The sequence below is a fragment of the Macrobrachium nipponense genome, chromosome 39, assembly GCF_015104395.2.
Source record: "Macrobrachium nipponense isolate FS-2020 chromosome 39, ASM1510439v2, whole genome shotgun sequence".
NCBI lineage: Eukaryota > Metazoa > Arthropoda > Malacostraca > Decapoda > Palaemonidae > Macrobrachium > Macrobrachium nipponense.
Genome location: NC_061099.1, coordinates 14,696,805 through 14,716,160, shown reverse-complemented (window position 1 = coordinate 14,716,160; position 19,356 = coordinate 14,696,805). Strand labels below are relative to the sequence as shown.

The window sequence follows — 19,356 nt, the reverse complement described above, 5'->3', positions numbered from 1 at the left end:
GCCGTGCCAACTCGGTCGCGGAAGCAAGGGGGAGAGAGAGAGGCGATAAAAGGGGAAGGAGAGAAAATGCCGGTTAAAATGGGGAGGAAACAAGACGACGAGAGGGAGAGCCACAGAAGTAGCACCCTACCTGCGGGAACAGGTTAATCATTTCCCACGTGACCCAAAAATTGAGGGAGCTGCAATCAATAGCACGTTCATATCACGCTTATACATCTAGCCCAGGACAACACTTGCAGGCGCCTTCTCCTTATCCACTAGTCCACTTTCTCTCTCTCTCTCTCTCTCTCTCTCTCTCTCTGCTCTCCTCCTCTCTCTCTCATCTCGTTTCTTCTCCTCTCTCTCTCTCTCTCTCTCTCTCTCTGATGAATCTCTAATTTTAACTCTGCAAGGCATGAAGATAAGGTATTTTCAAACTACTTTCAGATGAGAGACGCAAGAATATTAGCAATAACGCCACACCCACCTCTCTCTCTCTCTCTCTCTCTCTCTCTCTCTCTCTCTCTCTCTCTCTCTCTCTCTCTGAAGATATCCTTCCGGAGCACGTAAACTGTAGCCTTCCCAAGCTCCACAATCATTTCTTGGACGACTTCAAGAAACCACAAAGATTCCTATCAATCATGGTCTTATCCTCTGATTATATACATCATTTCCTCTTCAGCCATCTCATTTTGCAAATCAATTCTATTTTTTCCTCCCTATATACAACCATTTCTTTCCTTGACTCTGACAAACTTAATGACAAAAATTAGTATTCACAAACATCATAATTTTAGCTTGATAATAAATGTAGCTCAGGTTTGAGTGTTTGTATGTATGTATGTATGTATGTATGTATGTATGTATTAAGGAAGAGTAATTTGTGAGATTTCGGTGATTACGTTCACAGATGACATGATAATTATAGAAGAGAGAGAGAGAGAGAGAGAGAGAGGAGAGAGAGAGAGAGAGAGAGAGAGAATTTCACAGCAACCATATCAAGTATATCAAACATGAAAATGACGGGAACCTCTGGCAAGGCTGAGCAATCCACCCTCCTAAACTAAACTTCCTCCATAAAAATTACATTCCAATCACTCCAAAATCTGATCACTTGCTACCAAAAACAAGGCCCAACTTTGTTAAAACTTTCGTAGGAATTCTCAGATAACGTTTTGTTTATATATAAAAAAAAACTAGAAGCGCAAACACGCGCAGGCCGCACCAGAGAAGTATCCTCCCCAGCAGGAGGTAATAACGAACCACTCACATAATCAAGAAGCTGTAAGGAGTCCCAACTGCCTTCTTTATAGGCCCCATTTTACAGCGGCCTCAATCCACTCATTCTTTCTCGCGAACTCATATGCACGCAATCATATTGCATCGTGAATCACTTCCGCCATCCTGCTAATTCGCTCTAAGCATCGGGGATTAAACGTGATTATTTCCATAAACAACATTAAGTTGTAACCGTAAATAAATCCGGGGATTTTCATAATCAACGCACGAAGACGCATATGAAAATACGTTTGAGGGATTTCACACACAACAAAATTGTAACGCGAAGCGTACCTGAGGATTTTCGTGCGAAGCAAAAAAGAAAAACAAATAATAAATAATTTAAATATTTCCATAATCTACATGCAAATATTTAACACCGGATACAACGAAACTTTCATAAATATTACATGGTTATTTCCAAATGTGATGGGAAGGGTTTTATTACTAGTTAGCTATAACCAAAAGTAAAGCAGAAGTTATTCAAAAATAAAAGAAAAATCGAACAAAATTTCAAACCAAGAGTTTCAGCAGTGCAACCCAAAGCTTTTCATCATACCAAGTTGTAACGAAAATAAAGACGCTGATTGTTTGAAGCAACGACAATCTATCATTATTATTACCTATACATGAAGACCAAGCCCACAGGGGCCATTGACTTGAAATTCATTCTTCCAAAGAATATGGTGTCCATTAGGAAGGAGTAGGAGGAAGTAAAGGGAAATAGAGAGAGAAGGGATCCCACTTATTGAAAAAGGAAGACAAATTAATAAATAGATAAACAGATAAAAATGTATTACAATTCAAGAATACTATTAGGGTATTAAAGCATCGCATTTTTGCTTGAGATTCTGAAGTCCCAGTTGCAAGACATCTATCTGTACCGCATACATACCAAAGCTTTCCTAGGAGTTATAAACTATATAAGTATAATCTTCAATACCGAGAACAGAACAAACTTGTGCCCAGAACTGAATAAATCACAGACCCGAGTAAACGACCTTTGACTCTCAGTAACCTCCTGACGACTTCGAGTGAAGCCAACAACCGGCCCCCCTCCCCCCGGGACTAACTCCCAGCAACCAAGCCTAAATAATCTCGCGTAACTAATAACTGGGAGTCATTTTTCAGAATCCATCCGTCATCCGGAGCGGGCAACATTAATCCGGAGCGCAAGGATGACAGAAATGAGGAGCACACTGCATTCACGACATTTCTGCAAACTAATCAATGGCGGGCAACCTTTCACCTTTAGAGGCATTTCTGGAAAATGACCACACTTCCACTGCGAGCATTTAAAAGGATACCAGTATCCAGGATCTCCATCGCCCGCTCTAGATTCTTCCAGGGGGTCTCAGACCTCCCAGGATATCGTTTCAATATTATATCGTCGGGTAGTTCAATCCGATTAGTCATATGACATTTGATAAAAAACAAAAGTGTTGAAACTGAACGAGCACTGTTACTGCAGCAGTACTGATGAGTTACAATAAAAACGAAAGGTACTGAGAGGAAACAAATATAGAATAGAACAGAATATAGACATTATAGAATTTAGGCCAAAAGCCAAGCGCTGGGACCTATGAGGTCAGTCAGCGCTTAAGGGAAATAGACAGCATCAGGAAAACCTCACAGTTGCACTATGAATCAAATTGTTAGGAGAGGGTGGAGAGTAAGATGGAAGAGAGAGAATATGAAAGGATGCACAGTAAAAGGAACGAAAGGAGTTGCAGCTAGGTGCCGAGGGGACGCTGCAAAGAACCCTAAATAATGCCAACAGTGCACAGCGTGAGGTGTACTGATGGCACTTCCCCCAACGGGTGTTAGATGGTTATATCAATCCGATTAGCAATACTATTTAAAAGGGGGTTGCAACTAGACGAAAAAGTTTATTTCAGTAGTACTGAGGATTAAAATAAAAACTACAGTAGTGAGAGAAAACAAATATGAAAAACACGAAAAGCAACCGTCAACTGAACATATGGAATGCTACACTTCCCTAAGTTATCCGGCCGTTTCTTATGACGACAAATAAAAACCAAAATAAACTTTTCGGTAAAATATAAATCATGACAGGAAATAAACACCATGATACATTGATCCGTTCTCTCGATAAATCCACAGTATGAAACATCATTTGCTTTTACTGTGAACTCAATCAGACTATAATCCTACGCTCCTTTCGCATATTCGGGATATCACCCCAAACTCCGTTAGGACAAAAGGAATCTCCTTAAGGAAGCCCTAACCACTTCATCGGATGTATTCTATTATCCACAAAAAGTTCCTGGTCATTAGCTGTGATTATAACGTGACCTTCACCTCAACTAATTGATTAGGTGAGTGGGTCACACGCTCTTTGTCACGGAAATAGCTCCCACTAGCCTTTCACTAATTGATCATTTTTGCTAACAATAACAGTTAGCAATGGCTCATACCACCTTCAATCGCTACTTCGCTTTCGACTGATGTATGGAAAAAATGGCAAGCCAAACAACACAAACACCCTAGCTATCTGGGGAATCTTTTATTATTATTATTATTATTATTATTATTATTATTATTATTATTATTATTATTATTATTATTATTATTATTATTATTATTATTATGTTCTTTTCTACGGTGAAGCGACTGCTTACATAACAAGTGTGTGTTATGTAGTCTAAACTACTAAAAATATAGTATATACATATACATACATACATATATATATATATATATATATATATATGATATATATAAAACATATATATATATATATATATATATATATATATATAATATTTAATATATATACAGACAGGCAGTGTTACGCAGGATTCTCAATACAATTCGTATCTATTCACCGTACTCGAGTAACCATATCCGCGAATTCTATATTCATATATATGGCATACATTAATATATAATTCAAAGCCTCACAGTATATATGCATACTATATATATATATATATGTATATATATATATATATATATATATATATATATGTGTGTGTGTGTGTGTGTGTGTATAGTACATATGTATAAAATATACGTGTGTGTGCGTGATACAAATCTTTCCTCAATGACCTACATTCACATGTATATTTAACATAAATAACTGTTCTTTCATGGCAGCTGACATACCTTCTAAGTTCTAGACCTCACGCGCTCTTACTGCACTTACCTCCTCTGCAAGCACTTCATGGGTACGCTCCGTTCTAAAAATAGATTTTGCTTTCGTTCCTTTTCTTATTAATTCACATTAATCGACCTTAATCGAAATCAATCGACGTTATTCCCTTTATTTTATTAAGCAAGAGGGAAAAACGATATTGAAAAGAAACGATAGGAAAAATTCACTAAAAAGGGAAGCAGGGGAGTGTCAATAAACATTTAAAGAACCAAACCATGAAAATAACGCTTACTTAACCTGAGCGAAACAGGAGATACAGTGTCAGGGCGATTTTTGGTTGCCGTCTAACAGAAGAGCAGCCTGAGTTCTCTCCACCCGAGGTCCCACAGGAACATTTGTGGGAAAATGTCCAGAAAGGAAAATGAAGATGATAGTGCAAAGTGTGCAACTTCCCGACACTGAAAGGGATCTATAGAGGTTCGTGTGGTTTTGAAAAGCGTCTGTGTCGATGACGTCATCCTGTCATGACGGGAAGAAAAGATGTACTCTGTCCTAAATAAGATTTTTCTTCACAAGGACTATAAAAGACCAAAACTACTTTAAAAAAAATATTCCAGCACAATATTACGTAAACCCTGTTATCACTCTCATTCTAACACGTCTAAATATCTTCTATACACTGCTCCGTCTTGCAATAGCTCCCCTTTAACCTCTGTTTTACAGGGTGGTGCAGCATCTATCTTCTCTAGCTTTTTAATCCTAATCACATACCTCTCAAACATATCACAAGCGGCCTCATTCCCAAACCCCAAACCAGTTTTCTGTCTTATCCAGATGTATTTCAACTCCATAGTCTAAGGAGTATATATAACTACTAATCGTATTGTAATAGAACACTTTGTGGCGTTGGCTAAGCGTATTCAGCAACTACTGAATATTATTACTATTCTACTCTGGATTTGGACTATGAATAGTTTCATCAGTTGCGAAGGTTATTTTCGAAATTGGAATGACGTACATACATATATAACACACACACACACATACAAGCATACACACACACACACACACGAGTAGAAGTAATCAACACAATTACGGTGGAACTGAAATAAATTTGACTCACATCGGCATCGAACCCAGGTCTTGCCTTTCAACTGAAAAACCTAGGTTCGATCCCGATGTGTCAGAAATTTAATCAAATATGTATGTATGTATAAACTAAAATAACACAAAAAAGCAAAACTTTATGACTTACTCCTTTATTTTGCGAGCATTTTTATGCCGAAAATCTATATGAGCGACAAGGTGCAAATTGGAGTCATTATAAAACGAAATTGTCATGGTCGATATAAAATGTTCCTTTTTTATATATCATTATATGATATAAACTCCAAAATAACAATATACGCCACATTTCATTCTTGATTGAGAGGCACTAATGATCATCACACGGTCATATTTTAACCTGACATTCCCTACCCTAATCTGACCTAACCTAAGAGGGATGAAGAGAGCGGGAGCCACCTTAACCTCGCCTACAAATCCTATGAGTATGACTTTCAAGTATATGTCCTACCTCACGTTCCTTATCCTGACATGTCACAGACGAACCTAATTATTCATGGTCATGCTTTATCTACAGGAGATCCAAGGAGAAACGTTTCATTGGTTAATGCAAAATCAAGATAGTGTTTAAGTAAAAAATGATGGGAAGAAGAAAGGTGTTGTGGCATGGCAGCTAACATTCCATATTGATTAATTGTAATTCTGACTATCACATGCTTCAATAACCGTGCCGTAATACATATGTTGTTATATACTAATCGCGTGATACCAGAATGTGACGCCTCCCTGTCCGTACTGCATTGGCAAGTTATTTGTTTCCGCAATAATAATAATAATAATAATAATAATAATAATAATAATAATAATAATAATAATAACTAATAATAATCAATAATAATACATAATAATAATAAAATAATAATAATAATAATAATATAATATAATAATAATGAATACTAATAATAAAATAATAATAAAGTGACAACTTAAATCATGGCCTTTTATATATATAAAAAATCCCTCTGCAGTGTTAAAAGTGTATTAGGCTCAGATTGAAAAACAGCAGCAAGAAAACGAATTTACTGCCACTACAAAGTTCCACTTCACACATAAGCAAAACTCAAACAAATTGTAATTTTTCAGTTACTAATAACAAACCTACGTAAGCATATTCTCACTTACTAAATCGTACGAAGAATCGCAAGGTTTGTAAGTATTGAGATAAATCTATATGCTAAACTAAACAATGCGTGATCCCACCTCCAGCTTACTCGGAACGCAAGCAAGATTTTCCCCTCACACATAAGTTGTAAACATTATATTCCTAAACTTAACGTAAATTAAATCGTGCTACTATCTACGGTCAAACAGAGCCTTGTTTCACCAACGAAAATTAAAATAAATACTATATACTTTTACGAATACTTTTTCTGTAAATATTCTATCTTAAAATTCCTGTATCTTTAACTCAACGCTAAACACCTTTTTAGACTTTTTTATTTCCTTCCATAGACCTTTCCTACCACCCACCAACAACAACAACGACAATAATGTAGTTTGTAGGCTTACTACCCGAGTAAGCGAAAAGAAAACTGAGATGTTAATACACATAGACATTGCTGTAATTTAGTCAAAATTCATGTTCCAATTTTTAGAGTAACTAAACACCTTGTGTCTTTTGTTATTTGTTGCATGACAATTTTTTTCTTTTATTTTGTCCAAATCCATCTGTTTTAAGTTTTAAAGAAATTAACACTTTGTCCCTTTTGTTATTTGCAGCATAATTCTAAAATTGTCAAAATTCATCTTTTTTTAAGTTTTTGAGCAAGTAAACACTTTGTTCTTTCTTATTTGCTATAAAACAATTTTTCACCTACACCTGACATTTCATTTTTATTTGCTGGAAAACAAATGTTCACCTGTACCTACCATTTGAACAAAACCGCTAAACCTGACGCGAATTCCATCCCTGTTTTTCCGGGAATATTCCCGCATAAGCACGAGAGAAATTACTGCATAAATTGGGTACTGGGATAAAATACGTTTCAGTGAACTCCGATTCCTGGCAGTTTTCCTAAACCAGTGTAAGGCGGCATCTCCATAAAGGAAGGAAGAACCACAAAGACTCGTAAGGGAATAGGGGAAAAAGAATTTGTTTGGGGGAGTGGGGTGAGGGGAAGAGAGAAGTTAAGGATTCGAAAAGGACGAGGAGGAGGAGTAGAGGAGGAGGAGGATAGGAGGAGGAGAGAAGAGATATGTGGGGGACGCTTAACCTAAAGATGGGGTTGTTTTCTGGAACTGAGCTTAAGAGACTCTGTGAGTGTTGCCTTGCATTTCAAATGCTCTCTCATGAAGGACCTCCCTTTGCCGGACAAAACAACTATATATCGCGTTGCTGATGAAATCGACGGACGACATTCATTTCTTCAAATCAGTGTCAAATTCTTTCATCAAATGAGTTCACCTTATGACTGAATTGAATATAGAATTCAGGCTAAAGAGCCAAGCACTGGGACCTATGAGGCCATTCAGCGCTGAAACGGAAATGGACAGTAATCGGTTTTAAAAGTGTAAAGGAAGGATAACCTCGCAGTTGCACTGTGAATTAATTGTTAGGAGGAGAGGGTGGAAAGTAGAATGGAAAAAGAGAGAATATGAAAGGAGATACAGAAAAACCGAACGAAAGGGTTTGCAGCTACAGCCAGAAGGGGTGCTGCAAAGAACTTCAAGTAATGCTTACAGTGCACCGGATGAGATGCACTGACGGCACTACCCACCTACGAGGTACTTTAATATTATGTCATTTTTTGTGAAGCCGCGAATTCTCTTTTGATCAGCAGTGGATCATAAATGATCCCCTCACCTCACCTCACCTCTCTCTCTCTCTCTCTCTCTCTCCTCTCTCTCTCTCTCTCTCTCTCTCTCTCTCTCTCTCGCAAGGGCATAATTCCATTCCATTAGCGTCCTTTTCACTCGGGTCCCCATCCATCTTCTTTGCATTTTCTATTCTTCTCTCTAAACGCCCCTTCCATTACGGGTTCCTTTCTTCTAGTTCTGTATTTTCCCTTCTTGCCAAGCTCCTGTGAAACTTAACTCCCCTTTTTACCCTTGGAAGTGCTTATATGATTAAAACTGAATTCAACTAACCTGCTGCACATACACACACACACACACACATTCACACACGCACACACACACAAGCCCTCAATCAGGCGAGTAGTGGTAACCAAAGCTCCCAGTTCGTGGAAACGTTCATACACATTACACCAGTGACTATATTCATGAAATGGTCGCGAACACAATCCATTTGCATGCTTATTTTGTTAAGTGACATCAATAGCTTCTGGTATGGCTATGCCGGGAAAGTGTTCTAATGGTGCAAGAAGGAAGAAGGAATTGGGTGATTTTAGGCTAAAGGCCAAGTGCTGGGACCTATATGGTCATTCAGCGCTGAAACGGAAACTGGCGGTAAAAAGGTTTGAAAGGTTAACAGGAGGAAAACCTCAAAGCAGTTGCACTATGAAACAAATGTTAAAAGTGGGCAGAGGAAAGTAAGATGGAAGAGAGAATATGAAAGGAAGTACAGTAAAAGGAACGAAAGGGGTTGCAGCTACAGGCCGAAGGGACGTTGCAAAGAACATTTAAGTAATGGCCAGAGTGCAGTACTAACCTCCTACGGACACCAATAGTGCCGGAAGTAAAATAATCAAATCAATCGGAAAACGTATGTCTTGTTTTTCGCGAGAGCCAAGTACCCATACAAAGCCAAACTCGTGAGTGGTAGACTTTCAGTAAACAATGAACGCATTACCTTTTGCTCATGGAAATCCCGGCAAACATTACCGTTTACTTGGAAAAACACAAACGGGCGAGGTACTTAATGCGACCAAAGAGAGCAGACAACCGGCAGTGCGAGAACAAAGGAAGGGGCGCGATCTCAAAGGGATTCAATATCAAATGCTCATTGAGAGCCATACAAATCACTCCGCAACAGAAGGATCGTCATGTTCTAAAGTCGGCGAATGTTCAGTACCTGCTCTGGGGGGTAACAAGCCCCTGCCATACAGGACGGATGTATGTACAGTGATGGAATGGTCAGAACACAATGAACACAAATGGGGATATACAGCAGCCGCAACATGCAGTCAACGTGGCCGTCTGTAATCAGTGCACAATTTTTGCTCAACTCATAAGGTAATTACAATTCTCTCTAAAACTGGCAAGACGAACTGACGAAGGAAAACGTGCAGTCTTTAACTAAATGGTTATAAGTATATATCAATATTTAAAAGATATAAAACCTGGTAATGAAGATGGAAAAAAAGTGCTGTAGCATAATACTTGTTTAGAGACTGGTGTTGACTAAGTTTGTAGTGAACATATTTCGAGCACAATCTGACGGAGCATTTGTTTGTTTATTTGTTTGCATGGTGCTTTTACGTTGCATGGAACCAGTGGTTATTCAGCAATGGGACCAACGGCTTTACGTGACTTCCGAACCTCGTCGAGAGTGAACTTCTATCACCAGAAACACACATCTCTCACTCCTCAATGGAATGGCCGAGAATCGAACCCGCGACCACCGAGGTGGGACGCAAATACCATACCAACCACGCCGCTGAGGCGCTTGATGGAGCATTTGGCTTTTATCTTTAAGTGCACAAAAAATTCTGATGCTAGGTTTATAAGTTTATATTTGTTGTTAGTACTGTATTGCAGTATAATAACGTTACAATTGCCTATATTCATTACAAAATTAAATTGAATTGCTTCTATAATCATTCTCCTAGATATTCAGGTGCTCATTTGGAGTATTTCAAAACACAGACTGGCCCTTAGTCTCTCTCAGACCTCAGAAATTCTTCCCATTTAATGGCCACCAACGTGTTTCATTATGTGCCAGTAGTTGTACAGACTTCAAAAGCATAGGAGTCGTGTGCAGTATATTTGCAAGTATCTCAAATATTAATGGGAAATCGTTTATGTATTATTTTTATTCTAATTATCAAATAAGAACTAATATCTGAATATCTTATTTCCATTCTAAAGAAGAATAAAAATAAAAATAATTATCCCCTACTTCTCAATTTCTCTCTCTCTTTCAAACTAATACATAGTTATCTAGTTACAATTTAATGTCAACTCAACTATTTACCTTTAATTTATTGTCAAGATTTCATGTCAATAAGCAATAATCTTCAAACTTTTACATTACTTATAAACGTTTGTTGGAACTTTTGTTGAATTATGGTGTTATTTTACTAATTAATCTTTTACTGTTTTCCTTTAACAATGCAACTGTGAAAATGTGTGATTCAAATTTATCTTAATAACTGAAGCGATTATATGTTTAGTAAATAGCGTGACGAATTAAGACCTACAAAACTGTAAGTTATTATTACAGAATGCAATTATATATTTACTCATTATATATTTATTTCCACAATTTTGACATACAACAATGTAAGTTATCATTTCAGAATTAAATCCTTTTCGTTACATTTTGAAGTCAGTTACTTACAAGTTAATATATACTAAGGAACAAATTATTTTCATTCAGAAGAAAAACCCTATTATGATGGAACAAGCCCATAGCGGCCATTGACTTGAAATTCAAGCTTCCAAAGAATATGGTGTTCATTAGAAAGAACTGAACCTAATACTGACCATAGAACGACTATACTAAGTATACTCAACAGTAGTTATAATTCTAGAAGTAACACCTACAGACAAGAGACCCCAAGTATGCCTTACCAATAGGATTTCAGTATTTAGTTGTAAACATACTAACTTTAATGGACATCAGTACTGTGCTGAATCCAACAGATCATGAAACAGAAAACTGCAAAAGTATCTCAATATTTTCTGTTCCAAGGAAACATACTTTTAGATCTGTGTGGGCAGAAGATGGGATTTGCTGTAAATCCGAGATAATCTATGTTGCTCCTCAGTATCTGGGATGATGGAGGTTTGGGGTTGCTGAAGTAGCTAAGTAACACTTAGCTAAGTGACATTCATTTATGTAGGGGGTTCTGTGCCACTTTGGTACAGAGAAATCTTTATAATGTCTTCATTTTCTCACAAAATAGTAACATATCATGTATTAAAAGACGGCAACAATTTTTGTAACCTATATTTCGTTGGAAGCACTTTGGGCATTGGATTCCTCCAATTTTCTCCGCTTTCTCTGGACGCAATCTATGAATATCCATTCGTACGTTATTCAGCAGCTGATGCACAAACCCAGTACTTAGACGACTGCCCTCTATCTGCTTCTGTGGTAGCACCTTATTCATGTAGGTAGGCACAACTAAATTCATGAGAGATTAACGCTATTCTGCTTCGTTGTTATTGAATCTGTAGATTGTCCAAGTTACGAGTATAGTGAACTTTAGATGGAAGGCGATTATTTCACATAACTGCATTCCATAAGCACGAATTAAGTTTCGACAGATGATAAAATTAGGATCTAAATCTACTCACCATTCCGATATGGCAATGAACATGTAACCCCTGCACATACGGACGCTTAATGCTGAGCAGAATATGGTAAGACAAGTTCAAATATGTGGAATTAGTTCTAACAGAACTTCTAAGACAAACTGGTTCTGCAGGCAACTCTTTGTATTCTCAAAAGCATTAGGAGGGACACGTTTGGGAAGTTCTGAAAAATTCGCTATACGAGTATATGCAAAATCACACCAAGAACGAGCACACCCGACTACTGAACCTACTCGACGAAAAGTCCTCCTCCACCGTTTGACAAAAACAGGCATGTCTGTACAATAGGGAACCATCATTCTTCTAAAAATATTTTAAATAACATTCAAACGAACCACATATCATTGCATCACCAAAATACCTTCACTGCAGTCAGAAAGAATCGCCGTGACATCTTAACATTCCTAACATTAAAACAACTTGTGTACCTATAAAGGGTAAACCCTCACACGTTGAATATGACAATGAAAAAGACCAGGATGGCAAGTCCCGACCCAAAGACGTTATGTACCGTCTGCAAAATAGTTTTACCTTTAGGTAACGTTATATAGATGGCAGCTGTTTGAGACTGACCCCAGGCAGGAAGAAGACAATTAAAAACGTGGAATTTATTTACCACTGACTGGAGATGTTATACACACAAAAATATTGGGATACACTTTGTGTTTTGTATAAGATAGCTTTTAAAAATGATTCTAAATATGTGAAATATTAATGTGACGTTCACAACTACATAACCTCTTCGCCATATGCACAATGTGCCTAGCAAAACGAAAACTACGTTATCGCTGAAAAATTTATAATAAAAAAAATTATCATCACGAATCGGCAAAGTTTTATCATACACATCTCAGCAGGAACCTAACCAAAACCCTATCGTGAAAAAAATTTCCAGTATGAATGAAATGGGCCATTTCATCTAATGAATAAAGCTCTCGACTAATTAGGTGAGACGCGTTAAAATTTCGCAAGCAATCTAACAGAAGATGTGCTTGCATTCCTTCCAGCCAAAAAAAAAAAAGACAATTCTCTCTCCCCAACCGAAGCCAGAGAAAATCATGGCCCGGGTCGTGATATAAGTAAATTTATGTAAATACTGTAACTGTTGACATTTCATTTGGAATTTCATCAGCAAACACTTGGAAAGGCCATAGGAAATCCCCTATCGGAATCACTGTCCAGCCTTTACACGGAGGCTTTAGAATACAAATTCCTACTTGGAATGAATAACAAGTTTGGTTCGGATATGTTAATGGTATTTGTTTATCATTGCAGGTCATTTTGATCTCGGCGCCTATTACGCAAGATAAATAAACAATTTTATCCATACGAATTGTCAGAGGGATTAGTAACAAAAATCATATTCGCATTTAATTATCACAGAGTGAACTAATAATCCTTAAAATGAAAAACTTCCAACGAATATCTCACTTTTTTTTCCAGCGCCCTACAGGCGATTACGCTGAGAATTTGTCACCCAATATATTCAGATGAATTCGACATAATCAGCCTATGATGAAAGGAATAATATTGCTACCCACACTTCTTCTATAGATAACTTGAAGGAAAAGAAAAGAAAAAAAAAAAAGCCTGAACGGTCTTAAACATTCTTAACCTGCTAGATCTTCCAGACTCCTTCCAAACATCTACCATGTCAAGGAAGTTTGATATTAAAGTTACCCCTGCATATGAAAACAAGTAAAAAATGCGCAATCGAGTTTCCTGTACGAGACGCGGCCCATGAAGCTTTCAGCCACGGCCCGGTGGTGGCCTGTTCTATAGCGTTGCCGGACGCACGATTATGGCTACCTTTTAACCTTGAATAAAACGCACGATTATGGCTAACTTTTAAACTTAAATAAAACAAGTACAACATGCGCCGAAGAAACGAGTTTTCTGTAAAACATATATGCTGTATAAAATCATCAGCTATGACCGGTGGCATTTCAGTTGCTCACCAGATTCGGTAGTGAGGCTACGTCCCATGCCACCGAAAAGTGCTGCCAGATGCAGGATCCATGGCTAACTTTAACCTTAAATTAAATAAAAACTACTCAGGTACGAGGGCTGCAATTTGGTATGGTTGATGATTGGAGGATGGATAATCAAAATACCAATTTACAGCCCTCTAGCCTCAGTAGCTTTTTAGATCTGTGGGTGGACAGAATAAAGTGCAGACGGACGGACAGAAAACTAATAAAATCTACCGAGGCTGGAGGGCTGCAATTTGGTATGTTTTACGACAGGAGGGTGGATGATCAGCATAACAATATGCAGCCCTCTAGCCTTAGTAGTTTTTAAGCTCTGAGGGTGGCGAAAAAAAATACGGACGGACAAACAAAATCATCTAAAAAGTTTTCTTTTACAGAAAACTAAAATCTATCAAATTACAAGTGATAAGGAATCCCCACAACAAGTACTGAAAACAATTACTTTTCTATATCATTCCAGGTATGAATTGCAATTTATTTTATATTGGAAAAATGCGTATAGTGAAACAGTACTGCAGTGACACAAATAGTCGATAGAAAACAGCTTTGCTAATCAAATATGTATATAAATGTCACATGATTTCGTGACTGACTATGTAATATGCTGTATAATAACTTCACTATCCCACTGGTCATCCAATCAGCAAGGTTAAGCAACTCTGGGTCTAGACAGTATCTGGATTGGTGACTACCAAGATATATTACAAACTTTCGACATATGACCCTTTCATATACATAGCATAAAAAAAATGATCCAAGAGTCGGATTGCTAAGTAGTCCCTCGCCGTTAAAAGAAAAAGTTTTACACACACAAACAGTTACATAGATACATAAATTTTGTGCTTATATGCATTTTTCTAAAATGTTCTATATTATTATAAAATATAATTACTTTCAAGATTCCCTCACAGCTTCAGAAAATAATAAGTGTGTGTGTACATATATATATATATATATATTATATATATATATATATATATATAGAAAATATACATACACACACACACACACACACATATATATATATATATATATATATATATATATATATATATGTGTGTTATATATATATATATATATATATATATATATATATATATATAGATAGTAGATAGATAGATGTGTGTGTGCGAATACCACAGGAAAAAGATAGACAGAATTCCGTACTGAGCACTTTCGCCTTTATTGAGGCATTCGTTGGGGCAAAAATGAAATACAGTTGGAAAGAAGGTTACATGGTAAACACAAAGATCATGAATACCAAATGGTTAATTGCCAAATGGGTAAAAATCAAAGAGATAAACCAGGATGATCTGCGATTACACTGTCACAAGCCAAAACTATAGATTTAACCATAAGAGAAACGGATGCTTAACCATACAAAGTCCAAAAACATGTATAAAACTCAATATATTAATTTTGTTGCTTATATTTATCTACAACTTTTTAATTGTGAAGGCATCGAGTTTAAACAAACCAAGAATTAAATTTAGAACACTTCCATTACTTGACTTGATGAAACAAGATTCAATGATATTCCTTTTAACTATTTCGCTACAAGGCATTAAGGATCTTGCCTCACTCCAGTTAATAGGATGATTTAAATCTCTCATATGTACGAAATATGCATTCGATATTTGGCCAGTTCTCACAGAATATTGGTCCTGTTTGATTCTTTGTGAAAGTGATTTTCCAGTTTGTCCGAAATATATTTCATCATACTTTTTACTAAGAATTCCATATATACAGCCAGAAACATCTTTAGGAGAATTTTTTTATCACAAAACTCTTCAACATTTCCTGTGATAATCGCTTACATACTATGATTTTTTAAGCACATACAAACACACACAAATATATAATATATATATATATATATATATATAGATATAATATATATAGAGATCTATATATATATATATATATATAATAATATTATATACATATATAATTAGTCATCTACTATTCCCTCTTATATCAAATTACCAGAGAAGACATTCTCTGAAAACGGAGTAATTAATATGAAAAAAAAAAAATCAGTTGAAACATCCTAGTTATGAAACAGCTGTTTATAGAATCGTTTAATGGAGACCTACTTTGCCTGCAACGAATCCCACAAGCAATTTCAGAGAGGTAAACAACTTACCTGGAACGCTCAGCGGCACCGAGTTTCTTTCATTGCAAAAGGAGGAAATGAACAGCATGCGTTACCTGAAAGGGAGGAAGAAAGAGAGATGCGGTTAAACCCCGAAGGCTGCATCCCAATATAGGAAAGGCAAGCAGCAAGCAAGCAGGCTGTAGCTACGCTGTTGTAATTGGATCATAAATTCGATATCAATGGATATTTTACATGTATAATTCCCCGGTCCCTTTATGAGGTTGTGCTCGGCGAAGGTCAGGAATGTAGCAATATTCGTGTCATTTGAATACAGGGTGTTGCGCATTATCGCAAAACAAATACCGGGAATGATGCGCACCAAAATCGCATTAGCAATAACAATTTACATAGCAGGCCCGGCTCACTAACACTAACTAGGATGTCAGCCTAATATCCCACTGGTACAAGGGCCTCCAGGCACAGTCATTCTTGCGTGTTCTGTGCTTTCTCTCTTTCCCATTTATTCATTCATTTATCTGGTTTTCTAATAACTGTCTGTATTTCCCGTTACCTTCTGATACTTCTTTCGAATGAATGAACACCATATTCCTTGGACGCTTGAATTTCAAGTGATCGGCCCCTGTGGGCTTATTCCATATAAATAGGGTTCATCTTCTGAGTAATATCAATAATAACAATAATAAGACGTTAATTGGTGTTGGATCATTCCCTGACAACGACATTCAAATGTTTAGGGAGTATTCTTTTTTTTTAATGAGATATGGCCAATGAGAATGTAACCCCAAGTCCTACTCTGAAGTGAAAAAAACCGCTGGGATAGAAGAGGGGGCTGACTAACTCTGATGAAAGGGCTCCGACCCAAGGGACGTTACGGACAGTTCTGCAACTCCACCCAAGTCTCCCAACTGAGAGAGAGAGAGAGAGAGAGAGAGAGAGAGAGAGAGAGAGAGAGAGAGAGAGAGAGAGAGAGAGAGAGAGAGAGAGAGAGGAAATGCTTTCCAAGTAACATTGTACAATAGAAAAAATAAGATACAACAAATCATTTTGACAAAATGGCCAAAATTAACTCTTTTCTGCCCTGACACCAATACAGGATCAACGAATTCTTTACAGAGGATTATTATTATTATTATTATTATTATTATTATTATTATTATTATTATTATTATTATTATTATTATTATTATTATTATCATTTTCTTTAAACAATAATAATTAATAAGATTATTATTTTCAAAAATAACCCAGTGCAACTTCGAAGTGATGACTGTTAAAGTAACCATTTGCTTCAGTACTACATCTATTAAAAGACGTTTTTCCCCCGGCCCCACCCCTACCCCCAAAAAACAGTTAGGTACGTGAGGCCAGGTACGTGAGGCCACGTACCTAAGCGTGCAGAAGAACCCATTCCCAGATTCAGGGACACGGCCCGAGGCATGCATGACGTCACACGAGCCGTTGCACGACACTGCACCTCTCATCGGGAGTCAGTTTGGGAGAGGGGAAGAAATTCTGATTTTTGTCTATTATTTCATGTCTGGATTAATGTTCTCATATTTCAAAGTATACTTTAGAAAATGTTATGAAACGCTTATCTGACATCAAAAACAACTCTATTAGGATGGAGAAAAATTCAACAATGGCATCATTATGTTGGTATTTTTAAATTTTATGTAAAATCCTGCTTGGAACTAACGGCATTTGTAAGTAACCATTTCATGGATACCCAACGAGGTCGTCTGCTTTGAAAAGCAAACTAATACTGGAAACGTAACCGTAATCTAAAACCTGATTTGGATTTTTCATTCATAATATTTCATGATTTAAAAAGCATTAAAGAGCTGATGCTATTTACCGCATTTCAATCAGGAAAAAGTTGCAGTACTATAGCCATATTACTATAAATAAATGACACGTACGATTTATACACTAGTAACATATTACAATTTTTTATAACTGCATATGGTTATCGAAATGTGTTACGAATTGCTATAGCCATAATAACATGCAGTCTAAACATCAAGTAATTGGAAGGACATACGTCATTCAACCTAATAGACCCATAACAAAAATAAATTATCACCCCCAACCGATCATTTGCCCCAAACCATCTACAACCAGGACAACAAAGAACACAGCAATGGAGGCGGAACATATTCCTGACTATCTGAAATCACTCAAAGTACTGACAGTTCCGGTCAATCTGGAGTCTAATTACACACGCATTCCGCCAACGGACTACTTGGGCAGCCTAACGGAATTTCATTACAGGGGTTCCTCTACAGAATCAGGAGAATATGACTTTCATCACATCTCTCTACAGTCAGGAGAATATGACTGTCATCTCATCTCTCTAGTCAGGAGAATATGACTGTCATCACATCTCTCTACAGAGTCAGGAGAATAAGACAGTCATCACATCTCTCTACAGAGTCAGGAAAATATGACTGTCATCTCATCTCTCCGGAGGCGATGAACAAACGACTTCTTTGCTGGATTAACCGGATCGAGTAACGGTCATGACCCGGAAGCCAAATATTTTGGGCGACTCTGCCAGATTTGCCGTTTGCTGGAGGCGCGGTGGTTACAACGATGCCTTCCATCACCCCTTCGTCCGTTTTGCTTCTATTAATTCTGTAAGAACAGAATACAATATCGAATGGCCAAAGGCCAAGCCCTGGGACTTATGAGGTCATTCCGCGCTGAATTGGAAAGGTCTGAAAGGTGTAACAGGAGGAAAACTTCACAGTTGCAGTAAGAATCAACTGTTAGGACAGGATGGAAAGTAAGATGGAAGAACAGAGTATATGAACGGAGGTACGGTCAAAGAAATGAAAGGGGTTGCAGCTAGGGGGTCGAAGGGACGCTGCAAAGACCCTAATTAATGCCTAAAATGCACCTCTTGGCACTGACAGAACTAACCCCCATAGGACTTGATTTTGTGATTTTTTTAGCTGTCGTTTTTCCCAACTGCATCTTAATTCCACTCATAAAGTATATTATTTTTCATGTAATGGCATCCTCACATGTGGACGTTTCCTCGTAGAAGAAACTTCATTGAACTGAATGGCCGTCTGCATGCCGTTTAGTTTCTCAAATTCTCTATTGTGTTTCTTTATAGCAACTGGTAAATCATACAGCAGTGGCCAACGTTCAATAATATAATTAAGTTAATAATAATAATAATAATAATAATAATAATAATAATAATAATAATAATAATAATATAATAATAATAATAATAATAATAATAATAATAATAATGATATCATCATCATACAATAATTCCTTCGGGGCAGCATGAA

General features: G+C 37.0%; 1 protein-coding gene across 2 annotated transcripts in view; it reads right to left on the bottom strand.

The window, feature by feature from the left end:
* LOC135210146 (glucose transporter type 1-like) overlaps positions 1 to 19,356 on the bottom strand; it is a 372,059-nt gene that overhangs the window by 339,195 nt on the left and 13,508 nt on the right. The window contains exon 2 of one of the 2 annotated variants that reach the window (XM_064242967.1): positions 16,079 to 16,143. The exons of the other annotated variant lie outside the window; for it this stretch is intronic. The gene's annotated coding sequence lies outside the window, so the exon portion shown is untranslated. The remainder of the gene's footprint in view (positions 1 to 16,078; positions 16,144 to 19,356) is intronic. 2 annotated transcript variants of the gene reach the window in all.